General features: G+C 38.6%; 1 long non-coding RNA gene across 1 annotated transcript; it reads left to right on the top strand.

Annotated features, from left to right (window-relative positions):
* Nucleotides 1-16,724: 16,724 nt before the first annotated feature.
* Nucleotides 16,725-18,048, top strand: LOC127075385 (uncharacterized). The gene is made up of 3 exons (XR_007786422.1): nt 16,725-17,062; nt 17,147-17,223; nt 17,671-18,048. It is a non-coding gene; the product is annotated as an uncharacterized LOC127075385 (long non-coding RNA).
* The last annotated feature ends 4,199 nt before the right edge of the window (nt 18,049-22,247 follow it).

Genomic DNA, 22,247 nt, shown 5'->3' with positions numbered 1-22,247 from the left:
TTTGATCCGAGGTACGTGTTATATTAATGGCTTTCCTCTTGTAGCTATTATTGACACAGGTGCGACTCATTCTTTTATATCCTTGGGTTGTGCTGTGAAACTTAAGTTAGAGATATCTGAGATGTTGAGTAGTATGGTGATTGATACTCCTGCGAAGGGTTCAGTGACTACTACTTCAGTTTGTTTAAGTTGCCCTTTGAGTATTTTTGGTAGGGATTTTAGGATAGACCTTGTGTGTCTTCCACTAGTGCAGATTGATGTTATTCTGGGCATGAACTGGTTGGTGTTTAACCGAGTCTATATCAATTGTTTTGATAAGACTGTGATCTTTCCTGAGGTTGAGGAAGGAAAGGATTCGTTTCTATCAGCGAGGCAGGTGAATGAGGAAGTAGCAGATGGGGCAGAGTTGTTTATGCTGTTAGCGACTTTGGAAGCTAAAGATAAACTGGTGATTGGCGATCTCGCGGTGGTGTGTGATTTTCCTGATGTGTTTCCGGAAGAAGTGAATGAATTACCGCCAGAGCGTGAAGTTGAGTTCTCGATTGATTTGGTACCTGGTACTAGGCCAATATCGATGGCTCCGTACCGTATGTCTGCTGTTGAGTTAACTGAATTGAAGAGTCAGTTGGAAGATTTGTTGGATAAGAAATTTATTCGTCCGAGTGTGTCACCGTGGGGTGCTCCAGTGTTATTGGTTAAGAAGAAAGAAGGTACTATGAGGTTGTGTGTGGACTACAGGCAACTGAATAAAGTGACGATCAAGAATCGGTATCCTTTACCGAGGATTGATGACTTAATGGATCAATTGGTTGGTGCTAGTGTGTTCAGCAAAATAGATTTGAGATTGGGATATCATCAGATACGTGTGAAAACTGAAGATATTCAGAAGACTGCTTTCAGAACAAGGTATGGACATTATGAGTATTCTGTAATGCCTTTTGGTGTGACTAATGCACCTGGAGTATTTATGGAGTATATGAATAGGATTTTCCATCCGTATCTAGATAAGTTTGTTGTGGTGTTTATTGATGACATTTTGGTGTATTCGAAATCTGAAGAAGAGCATGCTGAGCATTTGAGAGTGGTTTTAGAAGTTCTACGAGAAAGGAAGTTATTTGTTAAACTGTCTAAGTGTGAATTTTGGTTAGAAGAAGTTAGTTTTCTTGGTCATGTAATTTCAAGAGGTGGGGTTCTGTTGATCCTTCTAAGATAGAAGCGGTGTCTAAGTGGGAAGCTCCGAAGTCAGTTTCTGAGATAAGGAGTTTTCTTGGACTTGCAGGTTATTATAGAAAATTCATTGAGGGATTTTCCAAGTTGGCATTACCGTTGACAATGTTGACTAGAAAGGGGCAAGCGTTTGTTTGGGATTCAAAATGTGAAGAAGGTTTCCAAGAGTTAAAGAAAAGGTTGACTACTGCTCCTATCCTGATATTACCGAGTTCGTCGGAACTATTCGAGGTTTATTGTGATGCTTCATTGTTGGGTTTAGGTGGTGTGTTGATGCAGAATAAGCAGGTTATAGCTTATGCTTCGAGACAGCTAAGGGTTCATGAGAGGAACTATCCGACACATGATTTAGAGTTGGCAGCCGTGGTATTTGTTCTGAAGTTATGGAGGCATTACTTGTACGGGTCAAGATTTGAAGTTTTCAGTGACCATAAAAGTTTGAAGTATTTGTTTGATCAGAAAGAGCTGAATATGAGACAGAGGAGATGGTTAGAATTTCTGAAGGATTATGATTTTGGTTTGAATTACCATCCGGGTAAAGCAAATGTAGTAGCTGATGCATTGAGTCGGAAATCCTTGCATATGTCTATGTTAATGGTTAAGGAATTGGATTTAATTGAGCAGTTTAGAGACTTGAGTTTGGTGTGTGAGAGTACTCGCAATAGTGTTAAATTGGGAATGTTGAAGTTAACGAGTAATATTTTGGATGAGATTAGAGAGGGTCAGAAATCCGATATGCTTTTGGTTGATAAGTTGACCCTAGTGAATCAAGGTCAAGGTGGTGAATTCAGAGTTGATGAGAATGGTGTTTTGAGATTTGGTAATCGGGTATGTATTCCGGATGTTGCCGAACTTAAGCAGAGTATTCTTGAAGAAGGACATCGTAGTGGCTTGAGTATTCATCCTGGAGCTACGAAGATGTATCATGATTTGAAAAAGTTATTTTGGTGGCCGGGAATGAAGAAAGAAATTGCGAGTTTTGTTTATTCCTGTTTGAATTGTCAGAAGTCAAAGATTGAGCATCAGAAGCCGTCTGGGCTAATGCAACCGTTGGCTATTCCAGAGTGGAAGTGGGATAGTATCAGTATGGATTTTGTTTCTGGTTTGCCGAGGACAAGTAAGAATTCTAAAGCTATTTGGGTGATTGTGGATAGATTGACGAAGTCGGCTCATTTCATTCCGATCAGAATGGATTATCCGTTAGAGAGATTAGCTGAGTTGTATATTGAGAAGATTGTAAGTCTGCATGGTATTCCGTCGAGTATTGTTTCGGACAGAGATCCTAGATTTACATCGAAATTTTGGGAAGGTTTGCAGAGAGCTTTGGGAACTAAGCTGAGATTGAGTTCTGCATATCATCCGCAGACTGATGGTCAGACTGAGAGGACGATTCAGTCATTAGAGGATCTTTTGAGAGCTTGTGTTTTGGAAAAGGGAGGTGCTTGGGATTGCTATTTGCCTTTGATTGAGTTTACCTACAACAATAGTTTTCATTCGAGTATTGGTATGGCACCGTTTGAAGCTTTGTATGGTAGGAGATGTCGGACACCTTTATGTTGGTATGAGTCCGGTGAGAGTGTTGTGGTTGGACCGGAGATTGTTCAACAAACTACGGAAAAGATTAAGATGATTCAGGAGAAAATGAGAATTGCTCAGAGTCGTCAGAAGAGTTATCATGATAAGAGGAGGAAGTCACTGGAGTTCCAAGAGGGAGACCATGTGTTTCTTCGTGTTACTCCGATAACTGGTGTTGGTCGAGCTTTGAAGTCGAAGAAGTTGACACCTCGATTTATTGGTCCTTATCAGATTTTGGAGAGGATAGGAGAGGTAGCCTATCGTATCGCTTTACCGCCATCGCTTGCGAATTTGCATGAGGTTTTTCATGTGTCTCAGTTGAGGAGGTACATTCATGATCCGTCGCATGTAGTCCAAATGGATGATGTACAGGTGAGAGATAACCTGACTGTGGAAACATCACCTATGAGGATCGAGGATCGAGAATTGAAGCAGTTGCGGGGTAAAGAGATTGCCTTGGTGAAGGTAGCTTGGGGAGGACCAGCAGGTGGCAGTGTGACTTGGGAACTTGAGAGTCAGATGAAGGAGTCTTATCCGGAATTGTTCGCTTGAGGTATGTTTTCGAGGACGAAAACTCTTTTAGTGGGGGAGAGTTGTAACACCCCAATTAAAATAAGATAATTATTTAATTTAAATTAATATTGTATTTATTAATTTAATTGAATAATTGGAAGTTTGGATTATTATTATTATTTTGGAATAATAATTATTGGGTTATTATTTTATTGGAATAAAATAAGTTGGAATAATAAAAAGTCCCATTTTTGGTAAAAAGGGTTTTCACGTGAAAAGGAAAAGAGAGAAGCGGCTGAAAGTGGAAAAGGGCAAAAAGGCAGAGCAAGAGAAGAGGAAAAAGCTTGAAGCTAACGGAAGTGCCGGATTGACTCAGGTAAGGGGGGTTTATCATCTATTAACGAGTATTATGGGATGATATGTACTGGGTAGTAATAAACTATTGTTTTACCTCTGATTAGATTGATGTATGCTGAAAATGGGAAAATATTGGATGAACGAAATTGGGAATTTTTAATCGAAAGAATTCGTAGAAATTATATGTAGTGATGTTAGGATTTGTGAAATCGAATAGGGGATGAATTGGGTTAGATGATATGAGTAATATTGTGTGAAATTTGGACTGTGGAAGGGTGAATTGGATAGATCTCGTAGCAGAGAAAGCCATTGCAGATCTGAGAGTTCTGGTTTCTGGTCATACGCGTATGGCACTAGGCAATACGCGTATGAGATGGCTGGTACGCGTATGGCACTAGGCAATACGCGTATGGATGAGGAAGATGATGTTTTGAACGTGTTTTGGTCTCTGTTGGTACGCGTATGGGAATGTGATACGCGTAGCATACGCGTATGGGAGTGGGCAATACGCGTATGGATTTGGTCAGGCGTGGGCAATACGCGTATGGGCATAGGCAATACGCGTATGGGCAGAATTGTGATTTTCTGTGCTGTTGTTGTGCAGTTTTTGGTTGTTTAGGCTGAGTGATGTACTTAGCTGATGTATGATGTAGCAGAGATAATTTCCCGTTGTTTTGAGTAGTATAGGTATTAGTAGAGTGTGCTAATACTGTATTTGATTATGTGGCATGATGTGATATGCTTTTGTGATAAAATGTATTAATGATGTGTGATGATAAGCATGATGCTGTGAATGTATCAGTTATGTATGCATTTGTGAATAGACTGTTTTATGGCTTAGAGTGTGAGCTTATGTCTATTCTTGAATTGTTGCTGTTGTTGTTGCATTGCTAGGTGATTAGCATGCATATTCTAGCCTTTGGGGCTGTAGCTAATTCCCATGGTGAGGAATTAGTGAGTGAATCATTGTAGATTTGTTGTTGATGTTTGCATGCTAGATGATTAGTGTGCATAGTCTAGCCTTCGGGGCTGTAGCTAATTCCCACGGTGAGGAATTAGTGAGTGAGTCATTAGATCTCAAATGAGTGGGACTAGTGAGCTTAGTAGCCGTATCTGGATTTGATCGGTGAGCTTGAACTGTATGTTCAAGAATAGTCGGTACCGCATGTGTGGAGTCTCATTGCATAATGAATGTATGGCATATAATATGAATGGATGTATTCCAGTATTATATGTGTGTTGTGTGTTGTGTTGTTGATGTTGAGTATGGTTGAGATTATACATATGCTATATGTTACTGTTGAATATGATGTTTGAACGGATATTGCCGTTGCTGAGTGCGTAGTCTGATTAGGGTGAATTGATGTGTTATTTACTTAGCATTACATGTTGTTCTATAATGCTTATTATATTGATTGAGGAACTCACCCTTACAACTATTTTTCAGGTAACGAGCAGTGAGTTGAGTAGAAGCTAGTGCTATGGAGTCTAGTGTCGTCCTTAGTGGGTCATGCTCTGGTAGATGTAACATCGGGAAGGGGTGTTTGACTATGTTTTAATTTAGTTGTTGATCAACTTTACATGTAATGTAGTACATGATTTGAATGTCGATGTTTTGTATCCGCTGCGAATTATGCAAAAGAGTCTTATTTTGATTTAATAAATGAGCATGACAAGATATTTTGATAATTGTTGTGAAATGATTGTGTGACACCCTTCGGGGCATAATTACTCTGATTGATATGTTATTATTTTAATTAAATATTTTGGGGTATTTAGAAGGGTGTTACAATTAGCATGCATATTGTGGCCTTTATGGTGGTAGCTAATTCCCGTGGTGAGGAATTAGTGATGTTAGTCGTTTTGGACTGTTGTTGATGTTTGTATGCTAGGTGAATTAGCGTGCATAGCATGGCCCTTGGGGTGGTAGCTAATTCCCATAGTGAGGAATTAGTGATGTGAGTCACTAGGTCTCAAATGAGTGGGACTAGTGAGCTTGGTAGCCGTACCTGGATTGGTCGGTGAAGTTGAACTATATGTTCAAGAATAGTCGGTACCGCATGCATGGAGTATCATTGCATAAATTTGGTATGGCGTATAATATGAATGGATGTATTCCAGTATTATACGTGTGTTGTGTGTTTGCGTTGGCATTGAGTATGAATATGAAGTGTGTTGGTGTTGAATATGGTATTTGAGTTGATGTGTCGTTACTGAATAAGTGATATGATTAGGGTGATTAATGTGTTATTTACTTAACAATACATGAGATTCTATAATGCTTATTATATTGATTGAGGAACTCACCCTTACAACTATTTTTCAGGTAACGAGAAATGAGTTGAGTAGAAGCGAATGCTTGGAGTCTAGTGTAGTCTCCTTAGTGGGTCGTGCTCTGATAGATGTAACATCGGGATGGGATGTTTTATGTTGTTGAATAATTTACATGTGAATGTTACATGTTTTACATGATTGAGGAGATCTCTATCCGCTGCGTTTTATGCAAATGTTTATGTTTTGAATTAATAAAAGAGCATGACCGTTATATTGTTGAATGGTGTGAATAATTGTGTGACACCCTTGAATGGCATAATTACTCTGATTGTTATATGTTTATTATTTTTAATTAAATATTTGGGGTATTTTAGATGGGTGTTACATTAGTGGTATCAGAGCATAGTCGGTCGAGTCGAGTCGTAATTATTCTGTTTCCCCTGTACGGGATAGGTGTTGTGTAACCCTATCAGTACTTATTGTTTTAGTTTGTTTGGATTAATCAGAATAGAGATGGCTGGAAGAGGTAGAGATGATGCTGCGATTGCTGAGGCTCTGGGTATGCTAGCTGGAGTACTTGGAGGGAATCCGAATGTTGTGGGAATGGGAGCTGCTCGTCAACTGAGTGAGTTCCAGAAGAACAATCCTCCAATGTTCAAGGGAGCATACGATCCAGATGGCGCTCAGAAGTGGTTGAAGGAGATAGAGAGGATCTTCCGAGTGACTGAATGTGCCGAGAACCAGAAGGTCAGGTTCGGTACGCATATGCTGTCAGAGGAAGCTGATGATTGGTGGGTTGCTACCCGCACTGAGTTGGAAACTGCTGGTAACGCTGAGATCTCTTGGGATGTATTCAGAGAGAGATTCCTGAGGAAGTACTTTCCAGAGGATGTCAGAGGAAAGAAAGAGATAGAGTTTTTGGAATTGAAGCAGGGTAACAGGTCTGTTACTGAGTATGCTGCTAAATTCACAGAATTGTCGAAGTATTACACTCCCTATAATGAGGCTGCTGGGGAATTTTCGAAATGTGTGAAGTTTGAGAACGGGTTGCGTCCCGAGATCAAACAGGCTATTGGATATCAGCGGATCAGAGTGTTTTCTGACTTGGTTGACTGTTGCAGGATTTTTGAACAGGATTCCAAAGCCAGAGCAGAGAGCTATCAGCAGAGGGTTGATAGGAAAGGCAAGAATCAGAATGACCGTGGAAAACCGTATGCAGCTGGCAAAGGTTTTCAGCAGCAGAGTGGGATGAAGAGGCCTAGTGGGGGAGACTCTAGTGCTCCTGCTAAGTGTTACAGATGTGGTCAGGCGGGACATCGTTTCCATGAGTGTGCTAGTGTTGAGAAGAAGTGTTTCAAGTGTGGTAAAGGTGGTCATTTGGCTGTAGAGTGCCGGTTGAAGACCCTGACTTGCTTCAACTGTGGAGAGGTGGGCCATATCAGTCCACAGTGTCCTAAGCCGAAGAAAGAGAATCAGTCAGGAGGCAAGGTCTTTGCTTTATTGGGTTCTGAGACTTCTGCAGATGATCGTTTGATCAGAGGTACGTGTTATATTAATGGCTTTCCTCTTGTAGCTATTATTGACACCGGTGCTACTCATTCCTTTATATCTTTGGATTGTGCTGTGAAACTTAAGTTAGAGATATCTGAGATGCATGGAAGTATGGTGATTGATACTCCTGCGAAGGGTTCAGTGACTACTACTTCAGTTTGTTTGAACTGTCCTTTGAGTATTTTTGGTAGAGACTTTGGGATGGACCTTGTGTGTCTTCCACTAGTGCAGATTGATGTTATCTTGGGAATGAACTGGTTGGTGTTTAACCGAGTTTCTATTAACTGTTTTGATAAGACTGTAATTTTTCCTGAGATTGAGGGGGGAAAGAGTTTGTTTCTATCAGCGAGGCAGGTGAATGAGGAAGTAGCAGATGGGACAGAGTTGTTTATGCTGTTAGCGACTTTGGAGGCTAAAGATAAACTGGTGATTTGCGATCTAGCTGTGGTGTGTGATTTTCCTGATGTGTTTCCGGAAGAGGTGAACGAATTGCTGCCAGAGCGTGAAGTGGAGTTCTCGATTGATTTGGTACCTGGTACTAGACCGATATCGATGGCTCCGTACCGTATGTCTGCTGTTGAGTTAACTGAATTGAAGAGTCAGTTAGAAGATCTGTTGGATAAGAAGTTTATTCGTCCGAGTGTGTCACCGTGGGGTGCACCAGTGTTATTGGTTAAGAAGAAAGAAGGTACTATGAGGTTGTGTGTGGACTACAGGCAACTGAATAAAGTGACGATCAAGAATCGGTATCCTTTGCTGAGGATTGATGATCTGATGGATCAGTTGGTTGGTGCGAGTGTGTTCAGCAAGATAGATTTGAGATCTGGGTATCATCAGATACGTGTGAAAACTGAGGATATTCAGAAGACTGCTTTCAGAACGAGGTATGGACATTATGAGTACTATGTAATGCCTTTTGGTGTGACTAATGCGCCTGGAGTATTTATGGAGTATATGAATAGGATTTTCCATCCGTACCTAGACCAGTTTGTTGTGGTGTTTATTGATGACATTTTGGTGTATTCGAAATCTGAAGAAGAGCATGCTGAGCATTTGAGAGTGGTTTTAGAAGTTCTACGAGAAAAGAAGTTATTTGCTAAACTCTCTAAATGTGAATTTTGGTTAGAAGAGGTTAGTTTTCTTGGTCATGTGATTTCAAGAGGTGGTGTTGCTGTTGATCCTTCTAAGATAGAAGCGGTATCTAAGTGGGAAGCTCCGAAGTCAGTTTCTGAGATAAGGAGTTTTCTTGGACTTGCAGGTTATTATAGGAAGTTCATTGAGGGATTTTCTAAGTTGGCGTTACCGTTGACGATGTTGACTAGAAAGGGGCAAGCGTTTGTTTGGGACTCAAAATGTGAAGAAGGTTTCCAAGAGTTAAAGAGAAGGTTGACTACTGCTCCTATTCTGATATTACCGAGTTCGTCGGAATCATTTGAGGTTTACTGTGATGCTTCATTGTTGGGCTTGGGTGGTGTGTTGATGCAGAATAAGCAGGTTATAGCTTATGCTTCGAGACAGCTGAGGGTTCATGAAAGGAATTATCCGACACACGATTTAGAGTTGGCAGCTGTGGTGTTTGTTCTGAAGTTGTGGAGACATTACTTGTATGGGTCAAGATTTGAGGTTTTCAGCGACCATAAAAGTTTAAAGTATTTGTTTGATCAGAAAGAGCTGAATATGAGACAGAGGAGATGGTTAGAATTTCTGAAGGATTATGACTTTGGTTTGAATTACCATCCGGGTAAAGCAAACGTAGTGGCTGATGCATTGAGTCGGAAATCATTACATATGTCTATGTTAATGGTTAGGGAATTGGATTTAATTGAGCAGTTTAGAGATTTGAGTTTGGTGTGTGAGAGTACTCACAATAGTGTTAAATTGGGAATGTTGAAGTTAACGAGTGGTATTCTGGATGAGATCAGAGAGGGTCAGAAATCCGATATGCATTTGGTTGATAAGTTGACTTTAGTGAATCAAGGTCAAGGTGGTGAATTCAGAGTTGATGAGAATGGTATTTTGAAATTTGGTAGTCGGGTGTGTATTCCGGATGTTACTGAGCTTAAGAAGAGTATTCTTGAGGAAGGACATCGTAGTGGATTGAGTATTCATCCTGGAGCTACGAAGATGTATCATGATTTGAAGAAGTTATTTTGGTGGCCGGGAATGAAAAGAGAAATTGCGAGTTTTGTTTATTCCTGTTTGACTTGTCAGAAGTCAAAGATTGAGCATCAGAAACCGTCTGGGCTAATGCAACCGTTGGCTATTCCAGAGTGGAAGTGGGATAGTATCAGTATGGATTTTGTTTCTGGTTTGCCGAGGACAAGTAAGAATTTTGAAGCTATTTGGGTGATTGTTGATAGATTGACGAAATCGGCTCATTTCATTCCGATCAGAATGGACTATCCGTTAGAGAGACTAGCCGAGTTGTATATTGAGAAGATTGTAAGTTTGCATGGTATTCCGTCGAGTATTGTTTCGGACAGAGATCCTAGATTTACATCGAAGTTCTGGGAAGGTTTGCAGAGGGCTTTGGGAACTAAGCTGAGATTGAGTTCTGCATATCATCCGCAGACTGACGGTCAGACTGAGAGGACGATTCAGTCATTAGAGGATCTTTTGAGAGCTTGTGTTTTGGAAAAGGGAGGTGCTTGGGATTGTTATTTGCCTTTGATTGAGTTTACCTACAACAATAGTTTTCATTCGAGCATTGGTATGGCACCATTTGAAGCTTTGTATGGTAGGAGATGTCGGACACCGTTATGTTGGTATGAGTCCGGCGAGAGTGCTGTGGTTGGACCGGAGATTGTTCAACAGACTACAGAAAAGATTAAGATGATTCAGGAGAAGATGAGAATTGCTCAGAGTCGTCAGAAGAGTTATCATGATAAGAGGAGGAAGTCACTTGAGTTCCAAGAGGGAGATCATGTGTTTCTTCGTGTTACTCCGATAACTGGTGTTGGTCGAGCTTTGAAGTCGAAGAAGTTGACACCTCGATTTATTGGTCCTTATCAGATTTTGGAGAGGATAGGGGAGGTAGCCTATCGTGTCGCTTTACCGCCGTCGCTTGCGAATTTGCATGAGGTTTTTCATGTGTCTCAGTTGAGGAGGTACATCCATGATCCGTCGCATGTAGTCCAAGTAGATGATGTACAGGTGAGAGATAACCTGACTGTTGAAACATCACCTATGAGGATCGAGGATCGAGAGTCGAAGCAGTTGCGGGGTAAAGAGATTGCCTTGGTGAAGGTAGCTTGGGGAGGACCAGCAGGTGGCAACGTGACTTGGGAACTGGAGAGTAAGATGAAGGAGTCTTACCCAGAGTTGTTCGCTTGAGGTATGTTTTCGAGGACGAAAACTCTTTTAGTGGGGGAGAGTTGTAACACCCCGATGATAATAAAATAATTATTTGAATTGAGTTAATAATTTATTTATTAATTTAATTAAATAATTGGAAATTTTATTATTATTATTATTGGATTATTATTATTATTTGGAAAATATATATATGTTGGAAATAAGAGAAAGAATCCCATTTGGTAAAAAGAAAGTTTCACGTGAAACAGAGAAACGATCGTGAAAGAGGAAAAGGGCAAAGAGACAGAGCAAGGGCTGAAGGTTGAAGAGAGAAAAGCTTGGAGCTCAAAGATTTGCCGGATTAATCAGGTAAGGGGGGTTTATCGTCGATTAATGGGTATTATGGGATAATATGTAATGGGTAGTGATAAGCCGTTGATTTGACCCTAATTGGGATTGTTGATGCTGAAGAATTGAATTGGATAAATTGTATTTAGACTGTAATTGAATCTGTGTTTGGGTTAGTTGTGAAATTCCGAACGTATAGCTTTTTACGGAATCGGAATCGGAGGTCCGGAAGTCCTCCAACGGCGGAAAATGCGGAGAATTCTGCATTCTGCTTTGAGTTAGCGCAGGAACAGCTTCTGTCTTGCGTTAACCGGTTAACCCAGGGTGTTAACCGGTTAACACTGTTTTGAATTGTGAAAATTTGTTGTTTTGTCTGCGTTAACCGGTTAACCCAGGGTGTTAACCGGTTAACACTGTTGTGATTGCTGAAATATTGCTGTTTGTGCTGCGTTAACCGGTTAACCCAGGGCGTTAACCGGTTAACACTGTTAAGTTTTGGGACAGGAAGCGTGTTGTGCTGCGTTAACCGGTTAACCCAGGGCGTTAACCGGTTAACGCTGTTGCAGAGTGGAAAAATGTTAATTTAAAATGTTGTGTGCCTAATTGGTGGTTGCCTATATCGGTGTGTGATATAGTAGGGATTATTTCCCGCTGTTTTGAGCAGTATAGGTATTAGTAGAGTGTGCTAATACTGTGTTTAATTATTTGACATGATATGATGTGTTAATACATGTGTTGGTGATGTATGATGAAATGCATAATGCTGTGAATGTATATATTATGCATGTAATTGTGAATGGACTGTTTTATGGCTTAGAGTGTGAGCATATGTCCATTGTGGATTTTGTTGTGATGTTGCATTGCTAGATGATTAGCATGCATATTGTGGCCTTTATGGTGGTAGCTAATTCCCGTGGTGAGGAATTAGTGATGTTAGTCGTTTTGGACTGTTGTTGATGTTTGCATGCTAGGTGAATTAGCGTGCATAGCATGGCCCTTGGGGTGGTAGCTAATTCCCATAGTGAGGAATTAGTGATGTGAGTCACTAGGTCTCAAATGAGTGGGACTAGTGAGCTTGGTAGCCGTACCTAGATTGGTCGGTGAAGTTGAACTATATGTTCAAGAATAGTCGGTACCGCATGCATGGAGTATCATTGCATAAATTTGGTATGGCGTATAATATGAATGGATGTATTCCAGTATTATACGTGTGTTGTGTGTTTGTGTTGGCATTGAGTATGAATATGAAGTGTGTTGGTGTTGAATATGGTATTTGAGTTGATGTGTCGTTACTGAATAAGTGATATGATTAGGGTGATTAATGTGTTATTTACTTAACAATACATGAGATTCTATAATGCTTATTATATTGATTGAGGAACTCACCCTTACAACTATTTTTCAGGTAACGAGAAATGAGTTGAGTAGAAGCGAATGCTTGGAGTCTAGTGTAGTCTCCTTAGTGGGTCGTGCTCTGATAGATGTAACATCGGGATGGGATGTTTTATGTTGTTGAATAATTTACATGTGAATGTTACATGTTTTACATGATTGAGGAGATCTCTATCCGCTGCGTTTTATGCAAATGTTTATGTTTTGAATTAATAAAAGAGCATGACCGTTATATTGTTGAATGGTGTGAATAATTATGTGACACCCTTGAATGGCATAATTACTCTGATTGTTATATGTTTATTATTTTTAATTAAATATTTGGGGTATTTTAGAAGGGTGTTACACGACACACCCAAAATCTATAAGCTCAACGATGTATCAGCTTCAACGCATTTAACTAAAATGTGCTTACGACATCGAAGAACCAGAACTCCGAGACCTTCAACTTCTGGAATGGACTCAACGTTCATCCTTAATGATTCACATCCTCTTCTCCAACGAATTCAAAACGAAAGCAACTCAACTCGGTTCATCCTCGCGTGTACACCAAAAATGAAAAAACAGAAACGACATTGAGGCAATAAATTCACCGAAGCGGATCTTCGATGCAAGCAGGTATGATTCTCCTTTTTCTCTGATTCGATTCTCCTTCTTCCTCTGCACTAGTCTTCGTCTCACTTCTTCCGTTGAATTCGCGCGTGAGAGAGAGATGAAGGAGAGTGATTGAAATTCATGAATCTTGCTGTGGAGAACTGATGAATTCTGAGATTGCAGAGTGATGGAGGATGAGTTGTGAGGTTGAGAGACAACTTATGATTTCTGATACGTAATGCTTGAATGATTGAAAAGCTTCTCTCATGTAGCATAACCCTAACCCAACAGAGAGTATAACAGATAATATCCAATATAAACAATATTTAAAGCAATAAAGAATGTGATAAATAAAGAAAGTAAAGCATAAATACAAACACCTAAAGCAAGCTAAAACAACCAAATCTAGGCTCGACTCCTTCTAGCGACTAGGAAACACTCCAAGTGGCAGAGTCTCTCAAGCAGAGTCTCCAGCTGAAGCTAGCGGAAATATACCCGAACATATCCAATGCTCAAACATACAACAGAGTCTCCATCGAACTTTATTTATTCCTGAAGGAAAGGGAAAACATCAATAAAACCCAGGGGAAAGAGAATATAGGTAAGGAAGTCGGTTATGCAAGGGGAAGGTATTAGCACCCATAACATCCATGATACTCCATGGGAACCGTTTTGATTGTTCTTAGCTCGAATGAGTGTTATATCTAAAGATTACTCGCAAAAGAATAAGGGGAAAAGAAGAAGAAATAGATAAAGTGCTTGGTGAGGATTGGGACCCTCATGCCTACGTATCCTTATAGTGCAATAAGGAATTCAGAGCTCCGTAGTTCATAGAACTAGTGATGGGAGGTGAAAAGAAGTTGTGATAAAGGTATGGTCTAAACCAAAGGATTATAAGATTTGAACTCCAAAAAGGGATGAAATCTGAACCCAAGAGTAAAACTAGTATATACTAAGACGTGGAGGAAACTAGGCATACTCACCATATTGTCATAACTGAAAATAAGGAATTAAGTGTTTGGTTCCAAAGCAAACATCTCTTACCCCAAAGGTGGACAAGTGTCCTAAAAGGTTATATATGGAATTCCAAAGAAAAGTGGTATTTGGTTCCAAAGAAAGGAAGTATGTCACTGAGGTGAATGATTATGATTGAAGGTCGATGATATGGATCATGAAAGATATAGATGGTTCCCTAAGGCAAAAGGAATAATTAGGATTATGCTCGCCAAGGATTCACATCCTCATGCCTGTGTATTCTCATCATGCAATGAGAAAGTCGGGACATTCGTAGTTTGTGGAACCACGAAAACAACGGAAAAGACAAGGAAGTGTTTGCCTAAGCAACTAGGACTAACAAGATAAACAACTTTAAGGGTATGATTGCAGTGATGAATAGTATAACTTGTACCAACAGAATGGTAACATGGGAAACCATAAAGGAAAACGCTTTGAACCAAGAGTAAAGAGGTACAGACTAAGATGCAAATGAAACTAGGCATACTAATTGTATTTTCATGACCGAAAACAATGAATTAAGTGTTTGATTCCAAAGCAAACATCTCTTGGTTCATAAGGTGGACAAATGTCCTAAAAGGATTGGTATGAGACCCAAAGGAGAATGATGATTGGTACAAGGAATAATATATCTCTATAGGGAAAAAATAATTTGAAACCAAAGAAGAATGGTATATTAGATCCATGAAGGAATAAACTCTGAACAAAAGAGTAAAAGAGGTACATACTAAAATATGGAGGAAACTAGGCATACCTAATCTATTGTCATAACCATAAACAAAGAGAATTAAGTGTTTGATTCCAAAGCAAACATCTTTTGTTCAAAGAAATGCATTGGTTATGGAATCCAAAGTGATAAAGTGTTTGATTTCAAAAAGATGCTATTGATTGATGAGAATTATAAATAAGGTTGCTCACAGAGAATCTGAATCCTCGTGCCTATGTATTCTCACCGTGCAATGAGAAAGCCAGAGCTTTCGTAGTTCAGCCTACTAGGGTTGATAACAAGAGACTGATGAGGAAAGACGTATGATATATTGATTGTCAGGGTACACAACCCTTCGAGGAAGAAAAAGGAGTGCAAGGTTCACAACCTGCTAGGCAAGGAATCATTACTAGAGTTTATAACTTCTAGTGACAATGAACTGAACTGCCAAGGTCAATAGCCCAAAACGCAAAAAGAAAGGATGCTAGAGTCCGTAGCTCTCAAGGAAAAGGAAAGTATTGCCAAGGTCCATAACCTGATAAGAAAGGGGATTTCCAAGAGTCCATAACTCTATAAGGCTACTCAGAGGGATTGTCAATGTCTATAACCAAGTGCCAAAGTCCATAACTCCATAGGCACAAAAAGAGCTTGTCAAGGTCCACCACCTCATGGGGAAAAGAAAGATTGTCAAGGTCTATCACCTCAAAGGCAAGAAAGATTGAATTGCCTGAGTCCATAACCCTACAAGGCAAGTGGAATGCCAAGGTCTATCACCTCATAGGCAAGAAAAGGTTGCCAAGGTCTATCACCTTATAAGACAGGAAGAATTGCCAAGGTCCAAAACCTAACATGCCAAAAAGATTGCCAAGGTCCAAAACCTAACAGGCAAAGGAGTTAATTGATTGAAAGAGGGTGTACAACCACAAGGTGATGATAGCAAAAGTTCTTCATCATGGAAGTGTTGAAGGATTAATGCTTGTTTGAAGAAGACTAGTCAATTGATGATTCAAATTGCACTAAAGTCTATGAGAAAAGGCGTATAACTTGAGCAACTGGGTCATTCGTCCCGTACCCAAGGATACCATAGACAAGGATATGAATTCTCCACTCTCATCATTCTTTGTTTCTTAAGGCTCATGGCGTATAACTTGAATCAATAATTGACAAGTTGTTGATAGGAGATCCTAAGTGTTGATACTGATGTAGAAGAAGACTTGACAATCACATAATTTGAATTATGCTAAAGTCTATGAATAGAGTTGAATACGATGAGCAACTGGGTCATTCGTCATGTACCCAAAGATATTCAGAATGAGTTAATGGAATTCTCCAATCTCATTCATTCTCTATTTCTTAAGGCTCGTGCCACACAATATGAATTATGACTGACAAGTGTTGACCTTTTTTGTGCTTGAGAAGTAGTCCACTTTGTTAGCTATGCTTGATTGATATTAACTTGAAAGTCTTGATCTTGCATTTGAACCTTGAGGTCTTGAGGTCTTGAGCTCCTGAGATTTACTATATCCAACATAGCTTGAAATCGATGAACTTGCCATATCAAGTGATCAAGGGTCTTTTGATCACTTGAATATGTATGGGGATTATAGCACAATACAAAGGATTTGGTTGACCAAAGTGACCTTGGGTCAACACTAATCTGCGGGATTATAAATAATAGTTGAACTAGGTACACAATTAACCTATTGAATTAATCAACTAAAAAAATCAGACAAATCTAATTGAAGCCCTAAGTTAAGGGATCATACAAAAAAATAGAATTTCTTAGCCTTAAGGGTAAAATGGTCATTATGTACAAATTGATTAAATGGAAAGAAAATTCTATGATTCGATTCTCCTTCTTCCTCTGCGCTATTTAGCCTCTTCTTCGTCTCACTTCTTCTGTTGAATTCGCGTGTGAGAGAGAGAGAGAGAGACGAATGAGAGTGATAGAAATTCGTGAATCTTGTTGTGGAGAATTGATGAATTCTGATATTGCAGAGTGATGGAGGTCGAGTTGTGAGGTTGAGAGAGAGCTTGTGATTTCTGATACGTAATGCTTGAATGATTGAAAAGCTTCTGAGTTTATTCATTTGCAGAATGATGTGTGATATATATAGATCGAAGAACTCACAACGTTAATACTCTGTTAATCTTTTGTAGTTCAAGACAGTTGGAGATCCGATTCCGTTAGTGACTCTGTTAGCATGAAGCGGTTAGGTTAGTTAGTGTTGATAGCAATTCTCTGTGGTGTATTAGATAGTTACTATCGACTCTCATGTGTGGTCTGTTGAATTTCTGCAGGTTGGATGTGTTATGACTTTCTGTCAGCCTTTAGTTACCGATAGTTAGTTAAACTTTGAACTGCTAAACCATTACAGGTTAGTTGATCTGTTACAGTTAGTTAATTTTTCTGTCAAGTGGATTTTACTGTCATTTAGGTTATCACCTATTAATCAAGATCAATTAGTTATCCCTTTTGTTATGAATAATAAAAAAGTTGAAGAAATTTCTTGTGTTAATGTTATAGATGTTAGTTCGTTGTTGGTTATGTGACAGTAACAAAAAGTGTCAGTTTTTTTATATAAGAGGTTGTTAGTAAAATTTGAAATGAGGATTGTGATTTGTGTCAATCTTGTGAGTTGTTAGATGACACAGGTGAAGCTGAATTTTCCTATTGAAACAGTTTGGATTTTATGGCTTATTAGGTAACTGGTAGCAATGTTTTTCTACTGCTGCTAGTTTAAATACAATGCCAACTTGTTATAATCCTTGCTAATGTTTAGTTTTGTCTATTGGAATAACTTGGCTCTGTTTTGAACTTGCAGGATAGTATTAATTCTACAGGTTAAAATTTGATGCAGCTTGGTTGCAGGACGGTGCGGCCGGATTGTGTGATGGATGAAAGAAAACAAGTCTATTTGAATGTAAAATTAGGAGTTAGGATTTGGGAATTGAATTTGTTAGAAGTATTGATGTATAAATTTTGAACAAGTTATATATCATAGAAAAATTGAATGTAAAAAATTGGGTTGTGACATGAATACAATTTGAATAGAAACTTTATTAAAAATATGAAAATGGATTGAAATGGTTGAATGTTTTGATTTGGAAAAAGAACCTGAGTTATGGTTGGATTATGTAATGAATTAATGTTGTATGGAGAGTTAATTATGAATGAAAGTTTGAATGGTGTATTGATTGTATGGAATGTGGGATGTAATGAATTGAATTGTTTGGATTAATGTGGAAAAAAATAATTGAATGTCATGTTATTTTTTTCTTCTGAATATTGGATTATGGACAAGTTGATTGTGCATAGATTTTGAGTGAGAGATTGAGAAATAAAAGCAATGTTAAGTAAGGTTAAAAAAGTTAGTCATGGAAAAAAACAAATGAAATGTTTTGGCTTGTTAAACATGGTGTGGGTTGAACCAAAAGAGAGCTTGAAGATCACTACGGGGCTTAGGGAAAATGGTTGACTTTGGTCAATTAGTTGACCAAAAAGTCAATAGTTGACCAAAGTCAGTTGTAGATTTTAGACTAAGTTTTTATTGTTTGTGGAATGGATTTGTAAAATGCCTTGTAATGTAAAAGTTCTTGAATAAAACTTGTTTTCTATTTAAATGGAATTATGACTTGCATGACTTGTTTAAAACTTCAAACGTCCAATGAATGCAATTGAATCAAAAGAACCAATGTACACATATGACTCAAGAGTGAATAGCCTATAATGCCTTATGAATCTCAAATGGACCAAATGAAAACTCAAACATCAAAAGATCAATGTACCAATGCAAATATGGACTATGGATGGATGCCTGAAAAAAACCTTGAACTAGATGAAATTCCAAGCATAGATGCATCTAGAAACCTTTTCCCAATGAACTAGGGTTTCAGATGCATAAGTGAAAGCTCATGAGGTCAATGAACAGTAAAGTCAAGAATTAGGGTTTTGAATGCATAAATGAATGTCATCATTGTAATCTTCTTGAACCAAGTCCAAGAGAGCATAAAATTAGAGTTTATGCATAATGAATACCATGATGCAATCTCCTAGAGCTCAAACACCAAGAATTAGGGTTTGATGCCATGGTATGTCAAGATGTCTCCTTGAACCAAAGATCAAGGATCAAGGAAATAGGGTTTCTATGAAGCATAAGGTGACAAGTCAAGCCACAAGGAAAATTAGGACCAAAACTCCCCTGATTAGGGTTTTATGAGGCATGTCCCTTGATCAGGTCCTCTGGATGGGTAAAGGTGCTTTGTAAGCAAGTCTCCAATGTCTGAGCTCCTAACTAGGGTTTAGGTAACCAAAACAAGGGCCAAAGGGTATCCACAAGGGCTCATAACCACATCAACAAGAATTAGGGTTTCACCCCCAATAATCAGATGAAAGGCCAAATCATGTTCTAGGAGTTTTACCCATGCACAAACCCTAGCCTTGCAAGCCACCGAGCTTTGAATATATAGATTTGTTGGTTCTATATGTTGGCATCAATTTTGGTAAAACTTAGTGTTATCACAAGATGTCACACGTGTTGTCTTGACATGTGATATCAGCTTCCTGCAGGTTGTTTAAATATGGTTGTTGATCGCGACTTTATGAGTCGATTGGGGTACTAACTGCAAGTGCACAGTTATATCGCGTAGTTTAAAAAGATATCGATCCCACAGGGACTTATGAATCGATATATCGTTTTCTAAGGTTACTTCGTAAAGCTAAGACGGATGATACTTTGATTGTTTGGGGGAAAAGTTAAGACTAAAATAAGATCTAGGTTAAATATCAATTAAGCGGATATCGGTATGTAGTTCGTCGTAATTAGGGAATCAAGTCTTCGTTGGTTTCTTGGTTTTAAAACAAATCTTTTCAGTGGACACCATTGATTAAAAGTCTTCTCTCAAACTCTCGCTCTGTTGAATAGACCATGACTTTAAACTAACGTAGCTGTCACTTATTAGTTAAGTCCAAAATCACTTTTTGAAAAAAATAGAATCTATAGAAACTCTTTTTAAGAAAATACTAATCGTTTAAACACCCTCGTCTCAAACTCTCGCTCTGTTGACTTAGATTATATAATTAAATTCAAATGCTTAACTCTCGTCCTCACATTTAACTTTTAAAAATACTTTTTGAAAAAGATTAGAATTTAATTAACTCTAAAAATTGCTCTCGCCCTGATTTAGAATTAATGTCCAATTTACATTGTCCAGTCAAAAACTCAAACTTTCGCTCTATTGATTTTAACTTCTTTAGTCTTTTACTCTCGTACAAAAACCTTGGTATTAAACCTGTAAATTGAGACCATAAAAAGAGTGATTTTATTTTTAAACGTAATTAAACCAGCTTAGTTTTGATTCCTTCATTCCACTTACTTTACATACCGATACCTAAATAAATTAGCCGGACATGCTAAACAGATCTAAACAATCATCATGCTTAAATAAATCCATCTCAGGCAAACAATATAAATAAACAATAATGCAGGGCATATATAAATTCAAACAATAATTAAAGAACCTGAATAATTAATGGCAATCTTGAACACTCCACCACAGACCGGTTGAATTTGTTCTTGAATTCTTCAATCGGACAGGAAAATAAAAAGTGAAGGAATAAAAATCTAGGATCTCACGTAAGGTTAGATCTAGTAAAAGATACACAATAGTTTCCGGTGTAGAAACTATTGTGTGAAAAATTAATTAAGTGCTGAAAGACTGACTGGAAAAGAAAATAAAAATTGCAAATAAAGTAAAAACTGTAAAAAGGTAATGCTGTAAAGTATGCTTGCACGGCCGAAAGTGAAAAAAGGAACGAAGAAGGAGCGCTTTAGGGTTGGAAGGAAGTGACTATTTATACTAGTCTCTTTGTAACGGTTTCCAAAGCTTTCCGTGTAAAATTCTCACGTTCCAAGAGTCAAACGAAATAGTAGGCTTCAACTGCCTCTGTTGCGTTTCTGAAGCCAAAAATATAGGAGAATGGTGTGACGTCCGTCACACCATGTGTTACGCTCGTAACACAAGGCAGCAGGGCGTGACGCTCGTCACACCTTGTGTTACGCTCGTCACGGGCTCAGCGCTCATGGCTTGTATTTTTGGGCTGGGCTTTAGTGAAATTGCTTCTCTTCATTTCTTTTTGCACCTCCTTTTCTTCCTTTTTCACTTATGCTTCAAATAAGCTACCTGAGATAAATAGAAGGAAAAATACCCAGTAATATCTAATAAAGTGAAATAAATCGAAACAAATAGTAATATAATTTAATTAAATCGAGTCCAAAAATGTGATATTATTTCATGTTATCAGTTGTGCAGGAGTTAACCAAGATGTCAGACCCGATGTTAAGACATGTGCATACAGAACATTCAGTTTAAATGTTATGTGTTTTGTTGTTGCGCTTTTCATGTAAATCTTTGTGTGCTTATGTGGAGATTGCATGCGTTATTCAAGGAGTAATTCTATTTAAAACCAGAATGTTCTATTTTCCAAAAAGGAATGATTAGCTGCTGTTTCTTAGGAGATACGCAATTAAAATAGAATTAGGGTTTCATGCTGCACAGGCCCATTCAAAAAGCTTCTATTTAAAGGCCATGTAAAACCTGTTTTAGATACACAAGATACGAAGGATGAAGTGAGAGAGTTTTAGGGTTTTAGTCTTATGTGAACTCCGTGTTCCATCTAAAAAGGTTGAGAAGACACCATATGAGATATGGAGTGGTAAGAAACCACATATGTCTTACATGAAGATTTGGGGTTGCGAAGTTTATATGAAACGACAAATTTCAACTAAGCTTGAGTCCAAATCTGACAAATGCTTATTTGTGGGGTATCCTAAAGAAACAAGAGGGTATTACTTCTACAATCCTTATGAGGGAAAAGTGTTTGTCACTCGAACTGGAGTTTTCCTAGAAAAGGATTTTATTTCCAAAGGAATCAGTGGGAGGAAAGTAGAGCTTGAAGAAATTCAAGAATCACAAAGCATTGATAGACCTATGGAGGAATTAGAGCAGGAAACACAAGTAGTTGTGGAAGAGCAACCTGCTCAAGTAGAACAAGACCAACGTAGGTCAAGCAGGATACGTCACCTATCTGAGAGATATGGATATCTCATAACTGATCAAGGTGATGTATTACTCATGGATCAAGATGAGCCTGTGACCTACCAAGAGGCCATAACTGGTCCCGAGTCTGAGAAGTGGCTAGAAGCCATGAAATCTGAAATGGATTCCATGTACACAAACCAAGTTTGGACCTTGGTAGAGCCTCATGTAGGAGTTAACCCTATAGGATGCAAGTGGGTCTTCAAAAAGAAGACTGACATGGATGGTAAGGTACATACCTATAAGGCAAGACTGGTTGCAAAAGGATATAAACAAATTCATGGGGTTGACTATGATGAAACAT

Source organism: Lathyrus oleraceus, chromosome 4 (genome assembly GCF_024323335.1).
Source record: "Lathyrus oleraceus cultivar Zhongwan6 chromosome 4, CAAS_Psat_ZW6_1.0, whole genome shotgun sequence".
Classification (NCBI taxonomy): Eukaryota; Viridiplantae; Streptophyta; class Magnoliopsida; order Fabales; family Fabaceae; genus Lathyrus; species Lathyrus oleraceus.
The sequence above is the reverse complement of the archived record's forward strand: the minus strand, read 5'-3'. Positions and strand labels throughout refer to the sequence as shown.